The following is a 26,242-nucleotide window of genomic DNA, read 5'->3' on the forward strand; positions in this document are numbered from 1 at the left end:
CGAAATTTGGAAAAGGAGAAATGCTGCCACCTTGTGGCCGTTTCCTGCAAGAGCAGCTTTAAACTCACAGCTAATGCTCACTTAACATACACAAGGACTCAGGGCTGTAAAGGACACCTGCCCTAAAAAAAATGTGCTGAAGGAGGGAATGGACAAAAAAATTCAAAACAGGCAAATGTTTCAAGAAGAGAGTATGAAGAGTTAAGTTTTACTCACGGTGTTTTAAAAAAAAGGAAAATGGATAAAAGCTCAACCTCAGGGAGTGTTAGACCCATGCAATCTATTCTATAAAAAAGTTTCAACTTACACCAGTCGACTGACCATCAGCAAAAAGTCTACAAACAATACATGCTGAAGGGGTTTTAGAGAACTGTGTACCCTCTACCTGCTGGTGAGCCGTAAAGGGGTAACAGCCAATAATGAGAACAGAAAGGAGCTGTGTTTAAAAGTAAAAATGGAGGTACCATTCAAGCCAGCAGGCGCACCATTGGACCTCTCACCTGAGAAGACAAGAATCGAGAAGACTCAGGCCGCAAAAGCTGCAGTGCAGCCTTATTCACAATAGCCAAGACAGTGAAGCAATGAAAATGCCCAACAACAGGTGAATGGATAAAGAAGAAGTGGTCCATGTACACAATGGAATATTAGCCATGGAAAACAATGAACCATTGCTCTCTGAGGCACCACAAATGAGTCTGGAGATAATCACGAAACATGAGGTAAGTCGGAGAGCAAAAGACCTATATTCTATGATATCACTTATAGGCGTTATCTAATAACTGACACAAATGAACATATTTCCACAGAGAAAGACACTCACAGACTTAGAAAACAAACTGTGCTCATCTAAAAGGAAAGGTGGGGGGAAGGGATAAATTAAGATTAGTGTTACTATATGTATACAAACACATATTATAAACATATCTCAAAAAGACCGACCATATAGCAAGTGAGGTCTGCGGAACCCTCAGTAACATTTTACATGGGAAGAGGATCTGTACTTGAATAGACATATATAATGTACAAATGAACCAGATTGTGTACACCTAGGACAAACAATATTCTAAGCTTTACCCCAATTAAAACACTTTTAAAATCCAAGAACAAATAATGACACATAAACTTATGGGGCTTTCTCCATGCACATTACAATGTAATTTACAACCTAGCAACACGACTTCCAGAAAGGCTCTGCTGCCCTAGTACCCAGACTTGGGAATGGAGAAATGCTGCCTGCTTGAGGCCACTTCCCACAACAGCAGCTTTAAACCCATTGCTAAATGTCACTAAATATTCACCAATGTTGCAGTTCGGGAAATGACACCTACTCTCTAAAAAAACTCTGGGGTGGAAAATCGACCAAAAAATTCAAAAGACGGCAACCTTCCAAGAAGAGAATTTCAAGAGTTATATTGTACTCCCAATTGTTTCCTTTTTTTAACAGAAAAGAAAACGGTGGAGAAAAATGGTGAGTTTTACGAATTTTCAAAGACATGCAAACCCAAATTACAAAACCCTATCAGCTCACAGCAGCCAGTAGGGCCATTAGCATAAATGCTGCAAACAATAAATGCTAAATCGATTGTGGAGGAATGCGTACCCTCGATTCTAAGGGGGACGTGGTAAGAGGCACTAAAGAAAACACAAAGAAGGTGCTTTGAAAAGGGAAACACGGTGCTACCAGTCAATCAATCACACCCACTGCTGGGCCTATCACCTGAGAAAATGAGAATTAAAAAGTCACAGGCTGGCAATCCAGCACTCCAACAACATTTACCATAGCCAACACCTGGAAGCAATGAAAATGTCCATCAACCGAGGAATGCACAAAGTAGAAGTGCTCCACGTACCCAGTGGGAAATTACTCTAATAAAAAATAAAAATTACATTTAAAAAACCAACAAAATTCAGGAGACATCAGCTTGTGTGGGTTTGTCCGGGCACACTCCACTCTAATTTATAACCGAGAAACACCACAAGCCGCAAGGGCTTTTCCCTAGGTACCAGGGTGGGGAACATAGAAAGGCTGCCACCCTCTGGCAGTTACCTGCAAAAGCAGCTTTAAAGCCTGTGCTCATGGTCATTTCATAGGAACAAGTACTGCAGGATTGTAAATGAAACCTGCCCTCAAAATGTCTTGAGGGAGGTAATGGCCAAAACATTTCAAAATGTGACACATATTTTAAGAGATCACTTTGAAGAACTAAGGAGTAATCACAGCTTGAAAAATAAAAAGGACATGCCTTAAAGCTCAATTTCACCGGATTATGAGGCACATGCAAATTCAACCACAAAGAGGTATCAGCTCACACTTGTCAGAATAACCATCAGCAAGGAAACTACAAACAATAAATGCTGAAGGTGTTGTGGAGAAATGCATACCCTCAAATTCAAGTGGGACGTAAGTTGGAGAGGGCTACGAATGACAGCAGAATGGAGGTGCCTTAAAAAGGTAAACATTGAGCTACCATATGATCCAGCAGGCCCACTCCTCGACCTATAATCTAAGAAGAGAGAATTGGAAAGACACAGGCAGGCAAATCTGCATGGCACAGTATTACAATAGCCAGCATATGGAAGTAACCAAAAAGTCTACCAACAGATGGGTGGACAAAGAAGAACTCCTCCATGTACAGATGGAATATTTGCTAGTGAAAAAAATGAAACAATGCCATTTGCAGCACCATGGATGAGTCTAGATGTAATCACGCCACCTGTAGTAAGTGAGAAAGCAAGAGACACATATGCTTTCAATTCACTTTTAGGAGTTACTTAAAAATTGATGCCAATGTAGATATTTCCACAGAGAAAGGCAATCACAGATTCATGAAAAAAACTTATGGTTCACCATATAGAAAGGGATGAGGATTGGATACATTATCATATTGAGGTTAACAGAGATATACAAACCATGTGAAATATATAACCACCAAAGACGTACGGAAGACCAGGAGAAGACTACTCAACATTGTGTCATAACCCTACATGGGAAAAGGATTCGAGGAAGAATAGATACATGTATATGTGTGAAAGAACCACATCTTGCACACCTAGAGCAATCAAACCATTGTAATCAAATTTGCTGGGATAAAAAATAAAAGTAAATTACAAATATGAACAAGAAGTAATCAGACATAAACTTAAAGGGCTTTTTCCTGGCACATTCCATTCTAATATACAACCTAGAACACCACTTCCATTAAGGCTCTGTTTCCGTAGTAACCAAATTTGGTAAAGGAGAAACGCTGCCACCTTGTGGCTGTCTCCTGCAAGAGCAGCTTTAAACTCACAGCTAATGCTCACTTAACATTCACAAGGACTCAGGGCTCTAAAGGACACCTGCCCTAAAAAAATGTGCTGAAGGTGGGAATGGACAAAAAAATTCAAAACAGGCAAATGTTTCAAGAAGAGATTATGAAGAGTTATGTTTTACTCACACTCTTTTTAAAAAAAAGGAAAATGGATAAAAGCTCAACCTCAGGGAGTGTTAGACGCATGCAATCTAATCTACAAAAAGTTTCAACTTACACCAGTCGACTGATCATCAGCAAAAAGTCAACAAACAATAAATCCTGAAGGGGTTTTAGAGAACTGTGTACCCTCTACCTGCTGGTGAGACGGAAAGGGGTAACAGCCAATAATGAGAACAGAAAGGAGCTGTGTTTAAAAGTAAAAATGGAGGTACCATTCAATCCGGCAGGCGCACCATTGGACCTTTCACCTGAGAAGACAAGAATCGAGAAGACACAGGCCGCAAAAGCTGCAGTGCAGCCTTATTCACAATAGCCAAGACAGTGAAGCAATCAAAATATCCAAGAACAGGTGAATGGATAAAGAAGAAGTGGTCCATGTACACAATGGGATATTAGCCATGGAAAACAATGAACCATTGCTCTTTGAGGCACCACAAATGAGTCTGGAGATAATCACGAAACATGAGGTAACTCGGAAACCAAAGACCTGTATTCTATGATATCACTTATAGGCGTTATCTAATAACTGACACAAATGAATATATTTCCACAGAGAAAGACACTCACAGACTTAGAAAACAAACTATGCTCATCTAAAAGGAAAGGTGGGGAGAATGGATAAATTAAGATTAGTGTTGCTATATCTATACAAACACATATTATATACATATCTCAAAAAGACCGACCATGTAGCAAGGGAGGTCTGTGGATCCCTCTGTAACATTTTACATGGGAAGAGGATCTGTACTTGAATAGAAATATATAATGTACAAATGAACCAGATTGTGTACACCTAGGACAAACAATATTCTAAGCTTTACCCCAATTAAAAAAAAAATTTTAAATCCAAGAAGAAATAAAGAGACATAAAAGTATGGGGGTTTCTCCATGCACATTCCAATTTAATTTACAACCTAGGAACACGACTGCCAGAAAGGCTCTGCTGTCCCACTACCCAGATTTGGGAATGGAGAAATGCTGCCTTCTTGAGGCCACTTCCCACAACAGCAGCTTTAAACCCATTGCTAAAGGTCACTAAATATTCACCAAACTTGCAGTTCGGGAAATGACACCTGTTCTCTAAAAAAATTCTGGGGTGGAAAATCGACCAAAAATTTCAAAATAGGGCAACCTTCCAAGAAGACAATTTCAAGAGATATATTGTACTCCCAACTGTTTCCTTTTTTTTAACAGAAAAGTAAACGGTGGAGAAAAATGATGAGTTTTATGAATTTTCAAAGACATGCAAACCCAAATTACAAAAACCTATCAGCTCACAGCAGCCAGTACGGCCATTAGCATAAATGCGGCAAACAATAAATGCTGAAGCGATTGTGGAGAAATGCGTACCCTCGATTCTAAGGGGGACGTGGTAAGTGCCAGTAATGAAAACACAAAGAAGGTGCTTTGAAAAGGAAAACACGGTGCTACCAGTCAGTCAATCACACCCACTGCTGGGCCTATCACCTGTGAAAATGAGAATCAAACAGTCACAGGCTGGCAATCCTGCACTCCAACAATATTTACCATAGCCAACGCTTGGAAGCAATGAAAATGTCCATCAACCGAGGAATGCACAAAGTAGAAGTGGTCCACGTACACGGTGGAAAATTACTCCAATAAAAAATAAAAATTAAATTTAAAACTCCAACAAAAGTAAAGAGACATCAGCTTGTGTGGGTTTGTCCGGGCACACTCCACTCTAATTTATAACCGAGAAACACCACAGGCCGCAAGGGCTTCTCCCTAGTTACCAGGGTGGGGAACATAGAAAGGCTGCCACCCTCTGGCAGTTATCTGCAAAGGCAGCATTAAAGCCTGTGCTAATGGTCATTTCATAGGAACAAGTACTGCAGAACTGTAAATGAAACCTGCCCTCAAAATGTCTTGAGGGAGGTAATGGCCAAAACATTTCAAAATGTGACGCATACTTTAAGAGAACAATTTGAAGAACTAAGGGGTAATCACAGCTTGAAAAATAAAAAGGACATGCCTTAAAGCTCAATTTCAACGGATTATGAGGCACGTGCGAATTCAACCACAAAAAGGTATCAGCTCACAATTGTCAGAATAACCATTATCAAGAAATCTACAGACAAAAATGCTGAAGGTGTTGTGGAGAAATGCGTACCCTCAACTTCAAGGGGGACGTAAGTTGGAAAGGGCCACAAATGAGAGCAGAATGGAGGTGCCTTAAAAAGGTAAACATATGATCCAGCAGGCTCACTCCTCGACCTATAATCTAAGAAGAGAGAATTGGAAAGACACAGGCAGGCAAATCTGCATGGCACAGTATTACAATAGCCAAGATATGGAAGTAACCAAAAAGTCCACCAACAGATGGGTGGACAAAGAAGAACTCCTCCATGTACAGATGGAATATTCGCTAGTGAAAAAAATGAAACAATGCCATTTGCAGCCCATACATGAGTCTAGACGTAAGCATGCCACCTGTAGTAAGTGAGAAAGCAAAAGACACATATCCTATCATATCACTTTTAGGAGTTACTTAAAAATTAATACCAGTGAAGATATTTCCACAGAGGAAGGCAATCAGAGATTCATTAAAAAAATCTTATGGTTCACCAAATAGAAAGGGATGAGGATTGGATACATTACCATATTGGGGTTAACAGAGATATACAAACCATGTGAAATATATAATCACCAAAGACGTACGGAAGACCAGGAGAAGACTACTCAACATTGTGTCATGACCTACATGGGAAAAGGATGCGTGGAAGAATATTTACATGTATATGTGTGAAAGAAGCACATCTTGCACACCTAGAAAAAACAAACCATTGTAATCAAATGTGCTGGGATAAAGAATAAAAAGTAAATTACAAATATGAACAAGAAGTAATCAGACATAAACTTAAAGGGCTTTTTCCTGGCACATTCCATTCTAATTTACAACCTAGAACACCACTTCCATTAAGCCTCTGTTTCCCTAGTTACGAAATTTGGAAAAGGAGAAATGCTGCCACCTTGTGGCCGTTTCCTGCAAGAGCAGCTTTAAACTCACAGCTAATGCTCACTTAACATACACAAGGACTCAGGGCTGTAAAGGACACCTGCCCTAAAAAAAATGTGCTGAAGGAGGGAATGGACAAAAAAATTCAAAACAGGCAAATGTTTCAAGAAGAGAGTATGAAGAGTTAAGTTTTACTCACGGTGTTTTAAAAAAAAGGAAAATGGATAAAAGCTCAACCTCAGGGAGTGTTAGACCCATGCAATCTATTCTATAAAAAAGTTTCAACTTACACCAGTCGACTGACCATCAGCAAAAAGTCTACAAACAATACATGCTGAAGGGGTTTTAGAGAACTGTGTACCCTCTACCTGCTGGTGAGCCGTAAAGGGGTAACAGCCAATAATGAGAACAGAAAGGAGCTGTGTTTAAAAGTAAAAATGGAGGTACCATTCAAGCCAGCAGGCGCACCATTGGACCTCTCACCTGAGAAGACAAGAATCGAGAAGACTCAGGCCGCAAAAGCTGCAGTGCAGCCTTATTCACAATAGCCAAGACAGTGAAGCAATGAAAATGCCCAACAACAGGTGAATGGATAAAGAAGAAGTGGTCCATGTACACAATGGAATATTAGCCATGGAAAACAATGAACCATTGCTCTCTGAGGCACCACAAATGAGTCTGGAGATAATCACGAAACATGAGGTAAGTCGGAGAGCAAAAGACCTATATTCTATGATATCACTTATAGGCGTTATCTAATAACTGACACAAATGAACATATTTCCACAGAGAAAGACACTCACAGACTTAGAAAACAAACTGTGCTCATCTAAAAGGAAAGGTGGGGGGAAGGGATAAATTAAGATTAGTGTTACTATATGTATACAAACACATATTATAAACATATCTCAAAAAGACCGACCATATAGCAAGTGAGGTCTGCGGAACCCTCAGTAACATTTTACATGGGAAGAGGATCTGTACTTGAATAGACATATATAATGTACAAATGAACCAGATTGTGTACACCTAGGACAAACAATATTCTAAGCTTTACCCCAATTAAAACACTTTTAAAATCCAAGAACAAATAATGACACATAAACTTATGGGGCTTTCTCCATGCACATTACAATGTAATTTACAACCTAGCAACACGACTTCCAGAAAGGCTCTGCTGCCCTAGTACCCAGACTTGGGAATGGAGAAATGCTGCCTGCTTGAGGCCACTTCCCACAACAGCAGCTTTAAACCCATTGCTAAATGTCACTAAATATTCACCAATGTTGCAGTTCGGGAAATGACACCTACTCTCTAAAAAAACTCTGGGGTGGAAAATCGACCAAAAAATTCAAAAGACGGCAACCTTCCAAGAAGAGAATTTCAAGAGTTATATTGTACTCCCAATTGTTTCCTTTTTTTAACAGAAAAGAAAACGGTGGAGAAAAATGGTGAGTTTTACGAATTTTCAAAGACATGCAAACCCAAATTACAAAACCCTATCAGCTCACAGCAGCCAGTAGGGCCATTAGCATAAATGCTGCAAACAATAAATGCTAAATCGATTGTGGAGGAATGCGTACCCTCGATTCTAAGGGGGACGTGGTAAGAGGCACTAAAGAAAACACAAAGAAGGTGCTTTGAAAAGGGAAACACGGTGCTACCAGTCAATCAATCACACCCACTGCTGGGCCTATCACCTGAGAAAATGAGAATTAAAAAGTCACAGGCTGGCAATCCAGCACTCCAACAACATTTACCATAGCCAACACCTGGAAGCAATGAAAATGTCCATCAACCGAGGAATGCACAAAGTAGAAGTGCTCCACGTACCCAGTGGGAAATTACTCTAATAAAAAATAAAAATTACATTTAAAAAACCAACAAAATTCAGGAGACATCAGCTTGTGTGGGTTTGTCCGGGCACACTCCACTCTAATTTATAACCGAGAAACACCACAAGCCGCAAGGGCTTTTCCCTAGGTACCAGGGTGGGGAACATAGAAAGGCTGCCACCCTCTGGCAGTTACCTGCAAAAGCAGCTTTAAAGCCTGTGCTCATGGTCATTTCATAGGAACAAGTACTGCAGGATTGTAAATGAAACCTGCCCTCAAAATGTCTTGAGGGAGGTAATGGCCAAAACATTTCAAAATGTGACACATATTTTAAGAGATCACTTTGAAGAACTAAGGAGTAATCACAGGTTGAAAAATAAAAAGGACATGCCTTAAAGCTCAATTTCACCGGATTATGAGGCACATGCAAATTCAACCACAAAGAGGTATCAGCTCACACTTGTCAGAATAACCATCAGCAAGGAAACTACAAACAATAAATGCTGAAGGTGTTGTGGAGAAATGCATACCCTCAAATTCAAGTGGGACGTAAGTTGGAGAGGGCTACGAATGACAGCAGAATGGAGGTGCCTTAAAAAGGTAAACATTGAGCTACCATATGATCCAGCAGGCCCACTCCTCGACCTATAATCTAAGAAGAGAGAATTGGAAAGACACAGGCAGGCAAATCTGCATGGCACAGTATTACAATAGCCAGCATATGGAAGTAACCAAAAAGTCTACCAACAGATGGGTGGACAAAGAAGAACTCCTCCATGTACAGATGGAATATTTGCTAGTGAAAAAAATGAAACAATGCCATTTGCAGCACCATGGATGAGTCTAGATGTAGTCACGCCACCTGTAGTAAGTGAGAAAGCAAGAGACACATATGCTTTCAATTCACTTTTAGGAGTTACTTAAAAATTGATGCCAATGTAGATATTTCCACAGAGAAAGGCAATCACAGATTCATGAAAAAAACTTATGGTTCACCATATAGAAAGGGATGAGGATTGGATACATTATCATATTGAGGTTAACAGAGATATACAAACCATGTGAAATATATAACCACCAAAGACGTACGGAAGACCAGGAGAAGACTACTCAACATTGTGTCATAACCCTACATGGGAAAAGGATTCGAGGAAGAATAGATACATGTATATGTGTGAAAGAACCACATCTTGCACACCTAGAGCAATCAAACCATTGTAATCAAATTTGCTGGGATAAAAAATAAAAGTAAATTACAAATATGAACAAGAAGTAATCAGACATAAACTTAAAGGGCTTTTTCCTGGCACATTCCATTCTAATATACAACCTAGAACACCACTTCCATTAAGGCTCTGTTTCCGTAGTAACCAAATTTGGTAAAGGAGAAACGCTGCCACCTTGTGGCTGTCTCCTGCAAGAGCAGCTTTAAACTCACAGCTAATGCTCACTTAACATTCACAAGGACTCAGGGCTCTAAAGGACACCTGCCCTAAAAAAATGTGCTGAAGGTGGGAATGGACAAAAAAATTCAAAACAGGCAAATGTTTCAAGAAGAGATTATGAAGAGTTATGTTTTACTCACACTCTTTTTAAAAAAAAGGAAAATGGATAAAAGCTCAACCTCAGGGAGTGTTAGACGCATGCAATCTAATCTACAAAAAGTTTCAACTTACACCAGTCGACTGATCATCAGCAAAAAGTCAACAAACAATAAATCCTGAAGGGGTTTTAGAGAACTGTGTACCCTCTACCTGCTGGTGAGACGGAAAGGGGTAACAGCCAATAATGAGAACAGAAAGGAGCTGTGTTTAAAAGTAAAAATGGAGGTACCATTCAATCCGGCAGGCGCACCATTGGACCTTTCACCTGAGAAGACAAGAATCGAGAAGACACAGGCCGCAAAAGCTGCAGTGCAGCCTTATTCACAATAGCCAAGACAGTGAAGCAATCAAAATGTCCAAGAACAGGTGAATGGATAAAGAAGAAGTGGTCCATGTACACAATGGGATATTAGCCATGGAAAACAATGAACCATTGCTCTTTGAGGCACCACAAATGAGTCTGGAGATAATCACAAAACATGAGGTAACTCGGAAACCAAAGACCTGTATTCTATGATATCACTTATAGGCGTTATCTAATAACTGACACAAATGAATATATTTCCACAGAGAAAGACACTCACAGACTTAGAAAACAAACTATGCTCATCTAAAAGGAAAGGTGGGGAGAATGGATAAATTAAGATTAGTGTTGCTATATCTATACAAACACATATTATATACATATCTCAAAAAGACCGACCATGTAGCAAGGGAGGTCTGTGGATCCCTCTGTAACATTTTACATGGGAAGAGGATCTGTACTTGAATAGAAATATATAATGTACAAATGAACCAGATTGTGTACACCTAGGACAAACAATATTCTAAGCTTTACCCCAATTAAAAAAAAATTTTAAACCCAAGAAGAAATAAAGAGACATAAAAGTATGGGGGTTTCTCCATGCACATTCCAATTTAATTTACAACCTAGGAACACGACTGCCAGAAAGGCTCTGCTGCCCCACTACCCAGATTTGGGAATGGAGAAATGCTGCCTTCTTGAGGCCACTTCCCACAACAGCAGCTTTAAACCCATTGCTAAAGGTCACTAAATATTCACCAAACTTGCAGTTCGGGAAATGACACCTGTTCTCTAAAAAAATTCTGGGGTGGAAAATCGACCAAAAATTTCAAAATAGGGCAACCTTCCAAGAAGACAATTTCAAGAGATATATTGTACTCCCAACTGTTTCCTTTTTTTTAACAGAAAAGTAAACGGTGGAGAAAAATGATGAGTTTTATGAATTTTCAAAGACATGCAAACCCAAATTACAAAAACCTATCAGCTCACAGCAGCCAGTACGACCATTAGCATAAATGCGGCAAACAATAAATGCTGAAGTGATTGTGGAGAAATGCGTACCCTCGATTCTAAGGGGGACGTGGTAAGTGCCAGTAATGAAAACACAAAGAAGGTGCTTTGAAAAGGAAAACACGGTGCTACCAGTCAGTCAATCACACCCACTGCTGGGCCTATCACCTGTGAAAATGAGAATCAAAAAGTCACAGGCTGGCAATCCTGCACTCCAACAATATTTACCATAGCCAACGCTTGGAAGCAATGAAAATGTCCATCAACCGAGGAATGCACAAAGTAGAAGTGGTCCACGTACACGGTGGAAAATTACTCCAATAAAAAATAAAAATTAAATTTAAAACTCTAACAAAAGTAAGGAGACATCAGCTTGTGTGGGTTTGTCCGGGCACACTCCACTCTAATTTATAACCGAGAAACACCACAGGCCGCAAGGGCTTCTCCCTAGTTACCAGGGTGGGGAACATAGAAAGGCTGCCACCCTCTGGCAGTTATCTGCAAAAGCAGCATTAAAGCCTGTGTAATGGTCATTTCATAGGAACAAGTACTGCAGAACTGTAAATGAAACCTGCCCTCAAAATGTCTTGAGGGAGGTAATGGCCAAAACATTTCAAAATGTGACGCATACTTTAAGAGAACAATTTGAAGAACTAAGGGGTAATCACAGCTTGAAAAATAAAAAGGACATGCCTTAAAGCTCAATTTCAACGGATTATGAGGCACGTGCGAATTCAACCACAAAAAGGTATCAGCTCACAATTGTCAGAATAACCATTAACAAGAAATCTACAGACAAAAATGCTGAAGGTGTTGTGGAGAAATGCGTACCCTCAACTTCAAGGGGGACGTAAGTTGGAAAGGGCCACAAATGAGAGCAGAATGGAGGTGCCTTAAAAAGGTAAACATTGAGCTACCATATGATCCAGCAGGCTCACTCCTCGACCTATAATCTAAGAAGAGAGAATTGGAAAGACACAGGCAGGCAAATCTGCATGGCACAGTATTACAATAGCCAAGATATGGAAGTAACCAAAAAGTCCACCAACAGATGGGTGGACAAAGAAGAACTCCTCCATGTACAGATGGAATATTCGCTAGTGAAAAAAATGAAACAATGCCATTTGCAGCCCATACATGAGTCTAGACGTAAGCACGCCACCTGTAGTAAGTGAGAAAGCAAAAGACACATATCCTATCATATCACTTTTAGGAGTTACTTAAAAATTAATACCAGTGAAGATATTTCCACAGAGAAAGGCAATCAGAGATTCATTAAAAAAATCTTATGGTTCACCAAATAGAAAGGGATGAGGATTGGATACATTACCATATTGGGGTTAACAGAGATATACAAACCATGTGAAATATATAATCACCAAAGACGTACGGAAGACCAGGAGAAGACTACTCAACATTGTGTCATGACCTACATGGGAAAAGGATGCGTGGAAGAATAGATACATGTATATGTGTGAAAGAAGCACATCTTGCACACCTAGAAAAAACAAACCATTGTAATCAAATGTGCTGGGATAAAGAATAAAAAGTAAATTACAAATATGAACAAGAAGTTATGAGACATAAAATTAAAGGGCTTTTTCCTGGCACATTCCATTCTAATTTACAACCTAGAACACCACTTCCATTAAGCCTCTGTTTCCCTAGTTACGAAATTTGGAAAAGGAGAAATGCTGCCACCTTGTGGCCGTTTCCTGCAAGAGCAGCTTTAAACTCACAGCTAATGCTCACTTAACATACACAAGGACTCAGGGCTGTAAAGGACACCTGCCCTAAAAAAAATGTGCTGAAGGAGGGAATGGACAAAAAAATTCAAAACGGGCAAATGTTTCAAGAAGAGAGTATGAAGAGTTAAGTTTTACTCACGGTGTTTTAAAAAAAAGGAAAATGGATAAAAGCTCAACCTCAGGGAGTGTTAGACCCATGCAATCTATTCTATAAAAAAGTTTCAACTTACACCAGTCGACTGACCATCAGCAAAAAGTCTACAAACAATACATGCTGAAGGGGTTTTAGAGAACTGTGTACCCTCTACCTGCTGGTGAGACGTAAAGGGGTAACAGCCAATAATGAGAACAGAAAGGAGCTGTGTTTAAAAGTAAAAATGGAGGTACCATTCAAGCCAGCAGGCGCACCATTGGACCTCTCACCTGAGAAGACAAGAATCGAGAAGACTCAGGCCGCAAAAGCTGCAGTGCAGCCTTATTCACAATAGCCAAGACAGTGAAGCAATGAAAATGCCCAACAACAGGTGAATAGATAAAGAAGAAGTGGTCCATGTACACAATGGAATATTAGCCATGGAAAACAATGAACCATTGCTCTCTGAGGCACCACAAATGAGTCTGGAGATAATCACGAAACATGAGGTAAGTCGGAGAGCAAAAGACCTATATTCTATGATATCACTTATAGGCGTTATCTAATAACTGACACTAATGAACATATTTCCACAGAGAAAGACACTCACAGACTTAGAAAACAAACTGTGCTCATCTAAAAGGAAAGGTGGGGGGAAGGGATAAATTAAGATTAGTGTTACTATATGTATACAAACACATATTATAAACATATCTCAAAAAGACCGACCATATAGCAAGTGAGGTCTGCGGAACCCTCAGTAACATTTTACATGGGAAGAGGATCTGTACTTGAATAGACATATATAATGTACAAATGAACCAGATTGTGTACACCTAGGACAAACAATATTCTAAGCTTTACCCCAATTAAAACACTTTTAAAATCCAAGAACAAATAATGACACATAAACTTATGGGGCTTTCTCCATGCACATTACAATGTAATTTACAACCTAGCAACACGACTTCCAGAAAGGCTCTGCTGCCCTAGTACCCAGACTTGGGAATGGAGAAATGCTGCCTGCTTGAGGCCACTTCCCACAACAGCAGCTTTAAACCCATTGCTAAATGTCACTAAATATTCACCAATGTTGCAGTTCGGGAAATGACACCTACTCTCTAAAAAAACTCTGGGGTGGAAAATCGACCAAAAAATTCAAAAGACGGCAGCCTTCCAAGAAGAGAATTTCAAGAGTTATATTGTACTCCCAATTGTTTCCTTTTTTTAACAGAAAAGAAAACGGTGGAGAAAAATGGTGAGTTTTACGAATTTTCAAAGACATGCAAACCCAAATTACAAAACCCTATCAGCTCACAGCAGCCAGTAGGGCCATTAGCATAAATGCTGCAAACAATAAATGCTAAATCGATTGTGGAGGAATGCGTACCCTCGATTCTAAGGGGGACGTGGTAAGAGGCACTAAAGAAAACACAAAGAAGGTGCTTTGAAAAGGGAAACACGGTGCTACCAGTCAATCAATCACACCCACTGCTGGGCCTATCACCTGAGAAAATGAGAATTAAAAAGTCACAGGCTGGCAATCCAGCACTCCAACAACATTTACCATAGCCAACACCTGGAAGCAATGAAAATGTCCATCAACCGAGGAATGCACAAAGTAGAAGTGCTCCACGTACCCAGTGGGAAATTACTCTAATAAAAAATAAAAATTACATTTAAAAAACCAACAAAATTCAGGAGACATCAGCTTGTGTGGGTTTGTCCGGGCACACTCCACTCTAATTTATAACCGAGAAACACCACAAGCCGCAAGGGCTTTTCCCTAGGTACCAGGGTGGGGAACATAGAAAGGCTGCCACCCTCTGGCAGTTACCTGCAAAAGCAGCTTTAAAGCCTGTGCTCATGGTCATTTCATAGGAACAAGTACTGCAGGATTGTAAATGAAACCTGCCCTCAAAATGTCTTGAGGGAAGTAATGGCCAAAACATTTCAAAATGTGACACATATTTTAAGAGATCACTTTGAAGATCTAAGGAGTAATCACAGCTTGAAAAATAAAAAGGACATGCCTTAAAGCTCAATTTCACCGGATTATGAGGCACATGCAAATTCAACCACAAAGAGGTATCAGCTCACACTTGTTAGAATAACCATCAGCAAGGAAACTACAAACAATAAATGCTGAAGGTGTTGTGGAGAAATGCATACCCTCAAATTCAAGTGGGACGTAAGTTGGAGAGGGCTACGAATGACAGCAGAATGGAGGTGCCTTAAAAAGGTAAACATTGAGCTACCATATGATCCAGCAGGCCCACTCCTCGACCTATAATCTAAGAAGAGAGAATTGGAAAGACACAGGCAGGCAAATCTGCATGGCACAGTATTACAATAGCCAGCATATGGAAGTAACCAAAAAGTCTACCAACAGATGGGTGGACAAAGAAGAACTCCTCCATGTACAGATGGAATATTTGCTAGTGAAAAAATGAAACAATGCCATTTGCAGCACCATGGATGAGTCTAGATGTAATCACGCCACCTGTAGTAAGTGAGAAAGCAAGAGACACATATGCTTTCAATTCACTTTTAGGAGTTACTTAAAAATTGATGCCAATGTAGATATTTCCACAGAGAAAGGCAATCACAGATTCATGAAAAAAACTTATGGTTCACCATATAGAAAGGGATGAGGATTGGATACATTATCATATTGAGGTTAACAGAGATATACAAACCATGTGAAATATATAACCACCAAAGACGTACGGAAGACCAGGAGAAGACTACTCAACATTGTGTCATAACCCTACATGGGAAAAGGATTCGAGGAAGAATAGATACATGTATATGTGTGAAAGAACCACATCTTGCACACCTAGAGCAATCAAACCATTGTAATCAAATTTGCTGGGATAAAAAATAAAAGTAAATTACAAATATGAACAAGAAGTAATCAGACATAAACTTAAAGGGCTTTTTCCTGGCACATTCCATTCTAATATACAACCTAGAACACCACTTCCATTAAGGCTCTGTTTCCGTAGTAACCAAATTTGGTAAAGGAGAAACGCTGCCACCTTGTGGCTGTCTCCTGCAAGAGCAGCTTTAAACTCACAGCTAATGCTCACTTAACATTCACAAGGACTCAGGGCTCTAAAGGACACCTGCCCTAAAAAAATGTGCTGAAGGTGGGAATGGACAAAAAAATTCAAAACAGGCAAATGTTTCAAGAAGAGATTATGAAGAGTTATGTTTTACTCACACTCTTTTTAAAAAAAAGGAAAATGGATAAAAGCTCAACCTCAGGGAGTGTTAGACGCATGCAATCTAATCTACAAAAAGTTTCAACTTACACCAGTCGACTGATCATCAGCAAAAAGTCAACAAACAATAAATCCTGAAGGGGTTTTAGAGAACTGTGTACCCTCTACCTGCTGGTGAGACGGAAAGGGGTAACAGCCAATAATGAGAACAGAAAGGAGCTGTGTTTAAAAGTAAAAATGGAGGTACCATTCAATCCGGCAGGCGCACCATTGGACCTTTCACCTGAGAAGACAAGAATCGAGAAGACACAGGCCGCAAAAGCTGCAGTGCAGCCTTATTCACAATAGCCAAGACAGTGAAGCAATCAAAATGTCCAAGAACAGGTGAATGGATAAAGAAGAAGTGGTCCATGTACACAATGGGATATTAGCCATGGAAAACAATGAACCATTGCTCTTTGAGGCACCACAAATGAGTCTGGAGATAATCACGAAACATGAGGTAACTCGGAAACCAAAGACCTGTATTCTATGATATCACTTATAGGCGTTATCTAATAACTGACACAAATGAATATATTTCCACAGAGAAAGACACTCACAGACTTAGAAAACAAACTATGCTCATCTAAAAGGAAAGGTGGGGAGAATGGATAAATTAAGATTAGTGTTGCTATATCTATACAAACACATATTATATACATATCTCAAAAAGACCGACCATGTAGCAAGGGAGGTCTGTGGATCCCTCTGTAACATTTTACATGGGAAGAGGATCTGTACTTGAATAGAAATATATAATGTACAAATGAACCAGATTGTGTACACCTAGGACAAACAATATTCTAAGCTTTACCCCAATTAAAAAAAAATTTTAAACCCAAGAAGAAATAAAGAGACATAAAAGTATGGGGGTTTCTCCATGCACATTCCAATTTAATTTACAACCTAGGAACACGACTGCCAGAAAGGCTCTGCTGCCCCACTACCCAGATTTGGGAATGGAGAAATGCTGCCTTCTTGAGGCCACTTCCCACAACAGCAGCTTTAAACCCATTGCTAAAGGTCACTAAATATTCACCAAACTTGCAGTTCGGGAAATGACACCTGTTCTCTAAAAAAATTCTGGGGTGGAAAATCGACCAAAAATTTCAAAATAGGGCAACCTTCCAAGAAGACAATTTCAAGAGATATATTGTACTCCCAACTGTTTCCTTTTTTTTAACAGAAAAGTAAACGGTGGAGAAAAATGATGAGTTTTATGAATTTTCAAAGACATGCAAACCCAAATTACAAAAACCTATCAGCTCACAGCAGCCAGTACGACCATTAGCATAAATGCGGCAAACAATAAATGCTGAAGTGATTGTGGAGAAATGCGTACCCTCGATTCTAAGGGGGACGTGGTAAGTGCCAGTAATGAAAACACAAAGAAGGTGCTTTGAAAAGGAAAACACGGTGCTACCAGTCAGTCAATCACACCCACTGCTGGGCCTATCACCTGTGAAAATGAGAATCAAAAAGTCACAGGCTGGCAATCCTGCACTCCAACAATATTTACCATAGCCAACGCTTGGAAGCAATGAAAATGTCCATCAACCGAGGAATGCACAAAGTAGAAGTGGTCCACGTACACGGTGGAAAATTACTCCAATAAAAAATAAAAATTAAATTTAAAACTCTAACAAAAGTAAGGAGACATCAGCTTGTGTGGGTTTGTCCGGGCACACTCCACTCTAATTTATAACCGAGAAACACCACAGGCCGCAAGGGCTTCTCCCTAGTTACCAGGGTGGGGAACATAGAAAGGCTGCCACCCTCTGGCAGTTATCTGCAAAAGCAGCATTAAAGCCTGTGTAATGGTCATTTCATAGGAACAAGTACTGCAGAACTGTAAATGAAACCTGCCCTCAAAATGTCTTGAGGGAGGTAATGGCCAAAACATTTCAAAATGTGACGCATACTTTAAGAGAACAATTTGAAGAACTAAGGGGTAATCACAGCTTGAAAAATAAAAAGGACATGCCTTAAAGCTCAATTTCAACGGATTATGAGGCACGTGCGAATTCAACCACAAAAAGGTATCAGCTCACAATTGTCAGAATAACCATTAACAAGAAATCTACAGACAAAAATGCTGAAGGTGTTGTGGAGAAATGCGTACCCTCAACTTCAAGGGGGACGTAAGTTGGAAAGGGCCACAAATGAGAGCAGAATGGAGGTGCCTTAAAAAGGTAAACATTGAGCTACCATATGATCCAGCAGGCTCACTCCTCGACCTATAATCTAAGAAGAGAGAATTGGAAAGACACAGGCAGGCAAATCTGCATGGCACAGTATTACAATAGCCAAGATATGGAAGTAACCAAAAAGTCCACCAACAGATGGGTGGACAAAGAAGAACTCCTCCATGTACAGATGGAATATTCGCTAGTGAAAAAAATGAAACAATGCCATTTGCAGCCCATACATGAGTCTAGACGTAAGCACGCCACCTGTAGTAAGTGAGAAAGCAAAAGACACATATCCTATCATATCACTTTTAGGAGTTACTTAAAAATTAATACCAGTGAAGATATTTCCACAGAGAAAGGCAATCAGAGATTCATTAAAAAAATCTTATGGTTCACCAAATAGAAAGGGATGAGGATTGGATACATTACCATATTGGGGTTAACAGAGATATACAAACCATGTGAAATATATAATCACCAAAGACGTACGGAAGACCAGGAGAAGACTACTCAACATTGTGTCATGACCTACATGGGAAAAGGATGCGTGGAAGAATAGATACATGTATATGTGTGAAAGAAGCACATCTTGCACACCTAGAAAAAACAAACCATTGTAATCAAATGTGCTGGGATAAAGAATAAAAAGTAAATTACAAATATGAACAAGAAGTTATGAGACATAAACTTAAAGGGCTTTTTCCTGGCACATTCCATTCTAATTTACAACCTAGAACACCACTTCCATTAAGCCTCTGTTTCCCTAGTTACGAAATTTGGAAAAGGAGAAATGCTGCCACCTTGTGGCCGTTTCCTGCAAGAGCAGCTTTAAACTCACAGCTAATGCTCACTTAACATACACAAGGACTCAGGGCTGTAAAGGACACCTGCCCTAAAAAAAATGTGCTGAAGGAGGGAATGGACAAAAAAATTCAAAACAGGCAAATGTTTCAAGAAGAGAGTATGAAGAGTTAAGTTTTACTCACGGTGTTTTAAAAAAAAGGAAAATGGATAAAAGCTCAACCTCAGGGAGTGTTAGACCCATGCAATCTATTCTATAAAAAAGTTTCAACTTACACCAGTCGACTGACCATCAGCAAAAAGTCTACAAACAATACATGCTGAAGGGGTTTTAGAGAACTGTGTACCCTCTACCTGCTGGTGAGCCGTAAAGGGGTAACAGCCAATAATGAGAACAGAAAGGAGCTGTGTTTAAAAGTAAAAATGGAGGTACCATTCAAGCCAGCAGGCGCACCATTGGACCTCTCACCTGAGAAGACAAGAATCGAGAAGACTCAGGCCGCAAAAGCTGCAGTGCAGCCTTATTCACAATAGCCAAGACAGTGAAGCAATGAAAATGCCCAACAACAGGTGAATGGATAAAGAAGAAGTGGTCCATGTACACAATGGAATATTAGCCATGGAAAACAATGAACCATTGCTCTCTGAGGCACCACAAATGAGTCTGGAGATAATCACGAAACATGAGGTAAGTCGGAGAGCAAAAGACCTATATTCTATGATATCACTTATAGGCGTTATCTAATAACTGACACAAATGAACATATTTCCACAGAGAAAGACACTCACAGACTTAGAAAACAAACTGTGCTCATCTAAAAGGAAAGGTGGGGGGAAGGGATAAATTAAGATTAGTGTTACTATATGTATACAAACACATATTATAAACATATCTCAAAAAGACCGACCATATAGCAAGTGAGGTCTGCGGAACCCTCAGTAACATTTTACATGGGAAGAGGATCTGTACTTGAATAGACATATATAATGTACAAATGAACCAGATTGTGTACACCTAGGACAAACAATATTCTAAGCTTTACCCCAATTAAAACACTTTTAAAATCCAAGAACAAATAATGACACATAAACTTATGGGGCTTTCTCCATGCACATTACAATGTAATTTACAACCTAGCAACACGACTTCCAGAAAGGCTCTGCTGCCCTAGTACCCAGACTTGGGAATGGAGAAATGCTGCCTGCTTGAGGCCACTTCCCACAACAGCAGCTTTAAACCCATTGCTAAATGTCACTAAATATTCACCAATGTTGCAGTTCGGGAAATGACACCTACTCTCTAAAAAAACTCTGGGGTGGAAAATCGACCAAAAAATTCAAAAGACGGCAACCTTCCAAGAAGAGAATTTCAAGAGTTATATTGTACTCCCAATTGTTTCCTTTTTTTAACAGAAAAGAAAACGGTGGAGAAAAATGGTGAGTTTTACGAATTTTCAAAGACATGCAAACCCAAATTACAAAACCCTATCAGCTCACAGCAGCCAGTAGGGCCATTAGCATAAATGCTGCAAACAATAAATGCTAAATCGATTGTGGAGGAATGCGTACCCTCGATTCTAAGGGGGACGTGGTAAGAGGCACTAAAGAAAACACAAAGAAGGTGCTTTGAAAAGGGAAACACGGTGCTACCAGTCAATCAATCACACCCACTGCTGGGCCTATCACCTGAGAAAATGAGAATTAAAAAGTCACAGGCTGGCAATCCAGCACTCCAACAACATTTACCATAGCCAACACCTGGAAGCAATGAAAATGTCCATCAACCGAGGAATGCACAAAGTAGAAGTGCTCCACGTACCCAGTGGGAAATTACTCTAATAAAAAATAAAAATTACATTTAAAAAACCAACAAAATTCAGGAGACATCAGCTTGTGTGGGTTTGTCCGGGCACACTCCACTCTAATTTATAACCGAGAAACACCACAAGCCGCAAGGGCTTTTCCCTAGGTACCAGGGTGGGGAACATAGAAAGGCTGCCACCCTCTGGCAGTTACCTGCAAAAGCAGCTTTAAAGCCTGTGCTCATGGTCATTTCATAGGAACAAGTACTGCAGGATTGTAAATGAAACCTGCCCTCAAAATGTCTTGAGGGAGGTAATGGCCAAAACATTTCAAAATGTGACACATATTTTAAGAGATCACTTTGAAGAACTAAGGAGTAATCACAGCTTGAAAAATAAAAAGGACATGCCTTAAAGCTCAATTTCACCGGATTATGAGGCACATGCAAATTCAACCACAAAGAGGTATCAGCTCACACTTGTCAGAATAACCATCAGCAAGGAAACTACAAACAATAAATGCTGAAGGTGTTGTGGAGAAATGCATACCCTCAAATTCAAGTGGGACGTAAGTTGGAGAGGGCTACGAATGACAGCAGAATGGAGGTGCCTTAAAAAGGTAAACATTGAGCTACCATATGATCCAGCAGGCCCACTCCTCGACCTATAATCTAAGAAGAGAGAATTGGAAAGACACAGGCAGGCAAATCTGCATGGTACAGTATTACAATAGCCAGCATATGGAAGTAACCAAAAAGTCTACCAACAGATGGGTGGACAAAGAAGAACTCCTCCATGTACAGATGGAATATTTGCTAGTGAAAAAAATGAAACAATGCCATTTGCAGCACCATGGATGAGTCTAGATGTAATCACGCCACCTGTAGTAAGTGAGAAAGCAAGAGACACATATGCTTTCAATTCACTTTTAGGAGTTACTTAAAAATTGATGCCAATGTAGATATTTCCACAGAGAAAGGCAATCACAGATTCATGAAAAAAACTTATGGTTCACCATATAGAAAGGGATGAGGATTGGATACATTATCATATTGAGGTTAACAGAGATATACAAACCATGTGAAATATATAACCACCAAAGACGTACGGAAGACCAGGAGAAGACTACTCAACATTGTGTCATAACCCTACATGGGAAAAGGATTCGAGGAAGAATAGATACATGTATATGTGTGAAAGAACCACATCTTGCACACCTAGAGCAATCAAACCATTGTAATCAAATTTGCTGGGATAAAAAATAAAAGTAAATTACAAATATGAACAAGAAGTAATCAGACATAAACTTAAAGGGCTTTTTCCTGGCACATTCCATTCTAATATACAACCTAGAACACCACTTCCATTAAGGCTCTGTTTCCGTAGTAACCAAATTTGGTAAAGGAGAAACGCTGCCACCTTGTGGCTGTCTCCTGCAAGAGCAGCTTTAAACTCACAGCTAATGCTCACTTAACATTCACAAGGACTCAGGGCGCTAAAGGACACCTGCCCTAAAAAAATGTGCTGAAGGTGGGAATGGACAAAAAAATTCAAAACAGGCAAATGTTTCAAGAAGAGATTATGAAGAGTTATGTTTTACTCACACTCTTTTTAAAAAAAAGGAAAATGGATAAAAGCTCAACCTCAGGGAGTGTTAGACGCATGCAATCTAATCTACAAAAAGTTTCAACTTACACCAGTCGACTGATCATCAGCAAAAAGTCAACAAACAATAAATCCTGAAGGGGTTTTAGAGAACTGTGTACCCTCTACCTGCTGGTGAGATGGAAAGGGGTAACAGCCAATAATGAGAACAGAAAGGAGCTGTGTTTAAAAGTAAAAATGGAGGTACCATTCAATCCGGCAGGCGCACCATTGGACCTTTCACCTGAGAAGACAAGAATCGAGAAGACACAGGCCGCAAAAGCTGCAGTGCAGCCTTATTCACAATAGCCAAGACAGTGAAGCAATCAAATTGTCCAAGAACAGGTGAATGGATAAAGAAGAAGTGGTCCATGTACACAATGGGATATTAGCCATGGAAAACAATGAACCATTGCTCTTTGAGGCACCACAAATGAGTCTGGAGATAATCACGAAACATGAGGTAACTCGGAAACCAAAGACCTGTATTCTATGATATCACTTATAGGCGTTATCTAATAACTGACACAAATGAATATATTTCCACAGAGAAAGACACTCACAGACTTAGAAAACAAACTATGCTCATCTAAAAGGAAAGGTGGGGAGAATGGATAAATTAAGATTAGTGTTGCTATATCTATACAAACACATATTATATACATATCTCAAAAAGACCGACCATGTAGCAAGGGAGGTCTGTGGATCCCTCTGTAACATTTTACATGGGAAGAGGATCTGTACTTGAATAGAAATATATAATGTACAAATGAACCAGATTGTGTACACCTAGGACAAACAATATTCTAAGCTTTACCCCAATTAAAAAAAAATTTTAAATCCAAGAAGAAATAAAGAGACATAAAAGTATGGGGGTTTCTCCATGCACATTCCAATTTAATTTACAACCTAGGAACACGACTGCCAGAAAGGCTCTGCTGCCCCAATACCCAGATTTGGGAATGGAGAAATGCTGCCTTCTTGAGGCCACTTCCCACAACAGCAGCTTTAAACCCATTGCTAAAGGTCACTAAATATTCACCAAACTTGCAGTTCGGGAAATGACACCTGTTCTCTAAAAAAATTCTGGGGTGGAAAATCGACCAAAAATTTCAAAATAGGGCAACCTTCCAAGAAGACAATTTCAAGAGATATATTGTACTCCCAACTGTTTCCTTTTTTTTAACAGAAAAGTAAACGGTGGAGAAAAATGATGAGTTTTATGAATTTTCAAAGACATGCAAACCCAAATTACAAAAACCTATCAGCTCACAGCAGCCAGTACGGCCATTAGCATAAATGCGGCAAACAATAAATGCTGAAGCGATTGTGGAGAAATGCGTACCCTCGATTCTAAGGGGGACGTGGTAAGTGCCAGTAATGAAAACACAAAGAAGGTGCTTTGAAAAGGAAAACACGGTGCTACCAGTCAGTCAATCACACCCACTGCTGGGCCTATCACCTGTGAAAATGAGAATCAAACAGTCACAGGCTGGCAATCCTGCACTCCAACAATATTTACCATAGCCAACGCTTGGAAGCAATGAAAATGTCCATCAACCGAGGAATGCACAAAGTAGAAGTGGTCCACGTACACGGTGGAAAATTACTCCAATAAAAAATAAAAATTAAATTTAAAACTCCAACAAAAGTAAGGAGACATCAGCTTGTGTGGGTTTGTCCGGGCACACTCCACTCTAATTTATAACCGAGAAACACCACAGGCCGCAAGGGCTTCTCCCTAGTTACCAGGGTGGGGAACATAGAAAGGCTGCCACCCTCTGGCAGTTATCTGCAAAAGCAGCATTAAAGCCTGTGCTAATGGTCATTTCATAGGAACAAGTACTGCAGAACTGTAAATGAAACCTGCCCTCAAAATGTCTTGAGGGAGGTAATGGCCAAAACATTTCAAAATGTGACGCATACTTTAAGAGAACAATTTGAAGAACTAAGGGGTAATCACAGCTTGAAAAATAAAAAGGACATGCCTTAAAGCTCAATTTCAACGGATTATGAGGCACGTGCGAATTCAACCACAAAAAGGTATCAGCTCACAATTGTCAGAATAACCATTAACAAGAAATCTACAGACAAAAATGCTGAAGGTGTTGTGGAGAAATGCGTACCCTCAACTTCAAGGGGGACGTAAGTTGGAAAGGGCCACAAATGAGAGCAGAATGGAGGTGCCTTAAAAAGGTAAACATTGAGCTACCATATGATCCAGCAGGCTCACTCCTCGACCTATAATCTAAGAAGAGAGAATTGGAAAGACACAGGCAGGCAAATCTGCATGGCACAGTATTACAATAGCCAAGATATGGAAGTAACCAAAAAGTCCACCAACAGATGGGTGGACAAAGAAGAACTCCTCCATGTACAGATGGAATATTCGCTAGTGAAAAAAATGAAACAATGCCATTTGCAGCCCATACATGAGTCTAGACGTAAGCACGCCACCTGTAGTAAGTGAGAAAGCAAAAGACACATATCCTATCATATCACTTTTAGGAGTTACTTAAAAATTAATACCAGTGAAGATATTTCCACAGAGAAAGGCAATCAGAGATTCATTAAAAAAATCTTATGGTTCACCAAATAGAAAGGGATGAGGATTGGATACATTACCATATTGGGGTTAACAGAGATATACAAACCATGTGAAATATATAATCACCAAAGACGTACGGAAGACCAGGAGAAGACTACTCAACATTGTGTCATGACCTACATGGGAAAAGGATGCGTGGAAGAATATTTACATGTATATGTGTGAAAGAAGCACATCTTGCACACCTAGAAAAAACAAACCATTGTAATCAAATGTGCTGGGATAAAGAATAAAAAGTAAATTACAAATATGAACAAGAAGTTATGAGACATAAACTTAAAGGGCTTTTTCCTGGCACATTCCATTCTAATTTACAACCTAGAACACCACTTCCATTAAGCCTCTGTTTCCCTAGTTACGAAATTTGGAAAAGGAGAAATGCTGCCACCTTGTGGCCGTTTCCTGCAAGAGCAGCTTTAAACTCACAGCTAATGCTCACTTAACATACACAAGGACTCAGGGCTGTAAAGGACACCTGCCCTAAAAAAAATGTGCTGAAGGAGGGAATGGACAAAAAAATTCAAAACAGGCAAATGTTTCAAGAAGAGAGTATGAAGAGTTAAGTTTTACTCACGGTGTTTTAAAAAAAAGGAAAATGGATAAAAGCTCAACCTCAGGGAGTGTTAGACCCATGCAATCTATTCTATAAAAAGTTTCAACTTACACCAGTCGACTGACCATCAGCAAAAAGTCTACAAACAATAAATGCTGAAGGGGTTTTAGAGAATTGTGTACCCTCTACATGCTGGTGAGCCGTAAAGGGGTAACAGCCAATAATGAGAACAGAAAGGAGCTGTGTTTAAAAGTAAAAATGGAGGTACCATTCAAGCCAGCAGGCGCA

The sequence above is a fragment of the Eschrichtius robustus genome, chromosome 9, assembly GCF_028021215.1.
Source record: "Eschrichtius robustus isolate mEscRob2 chromosome 9, mEscRob2.pri, whole genome shotgun sequence".
Classification (NCBI taxonomy): Eukaryota; Metazoa; Chordata; class Mammalia; order Artiodactyla; family Eschrichtiidae; genus Eschrichtius; species Eschrichtius robustus.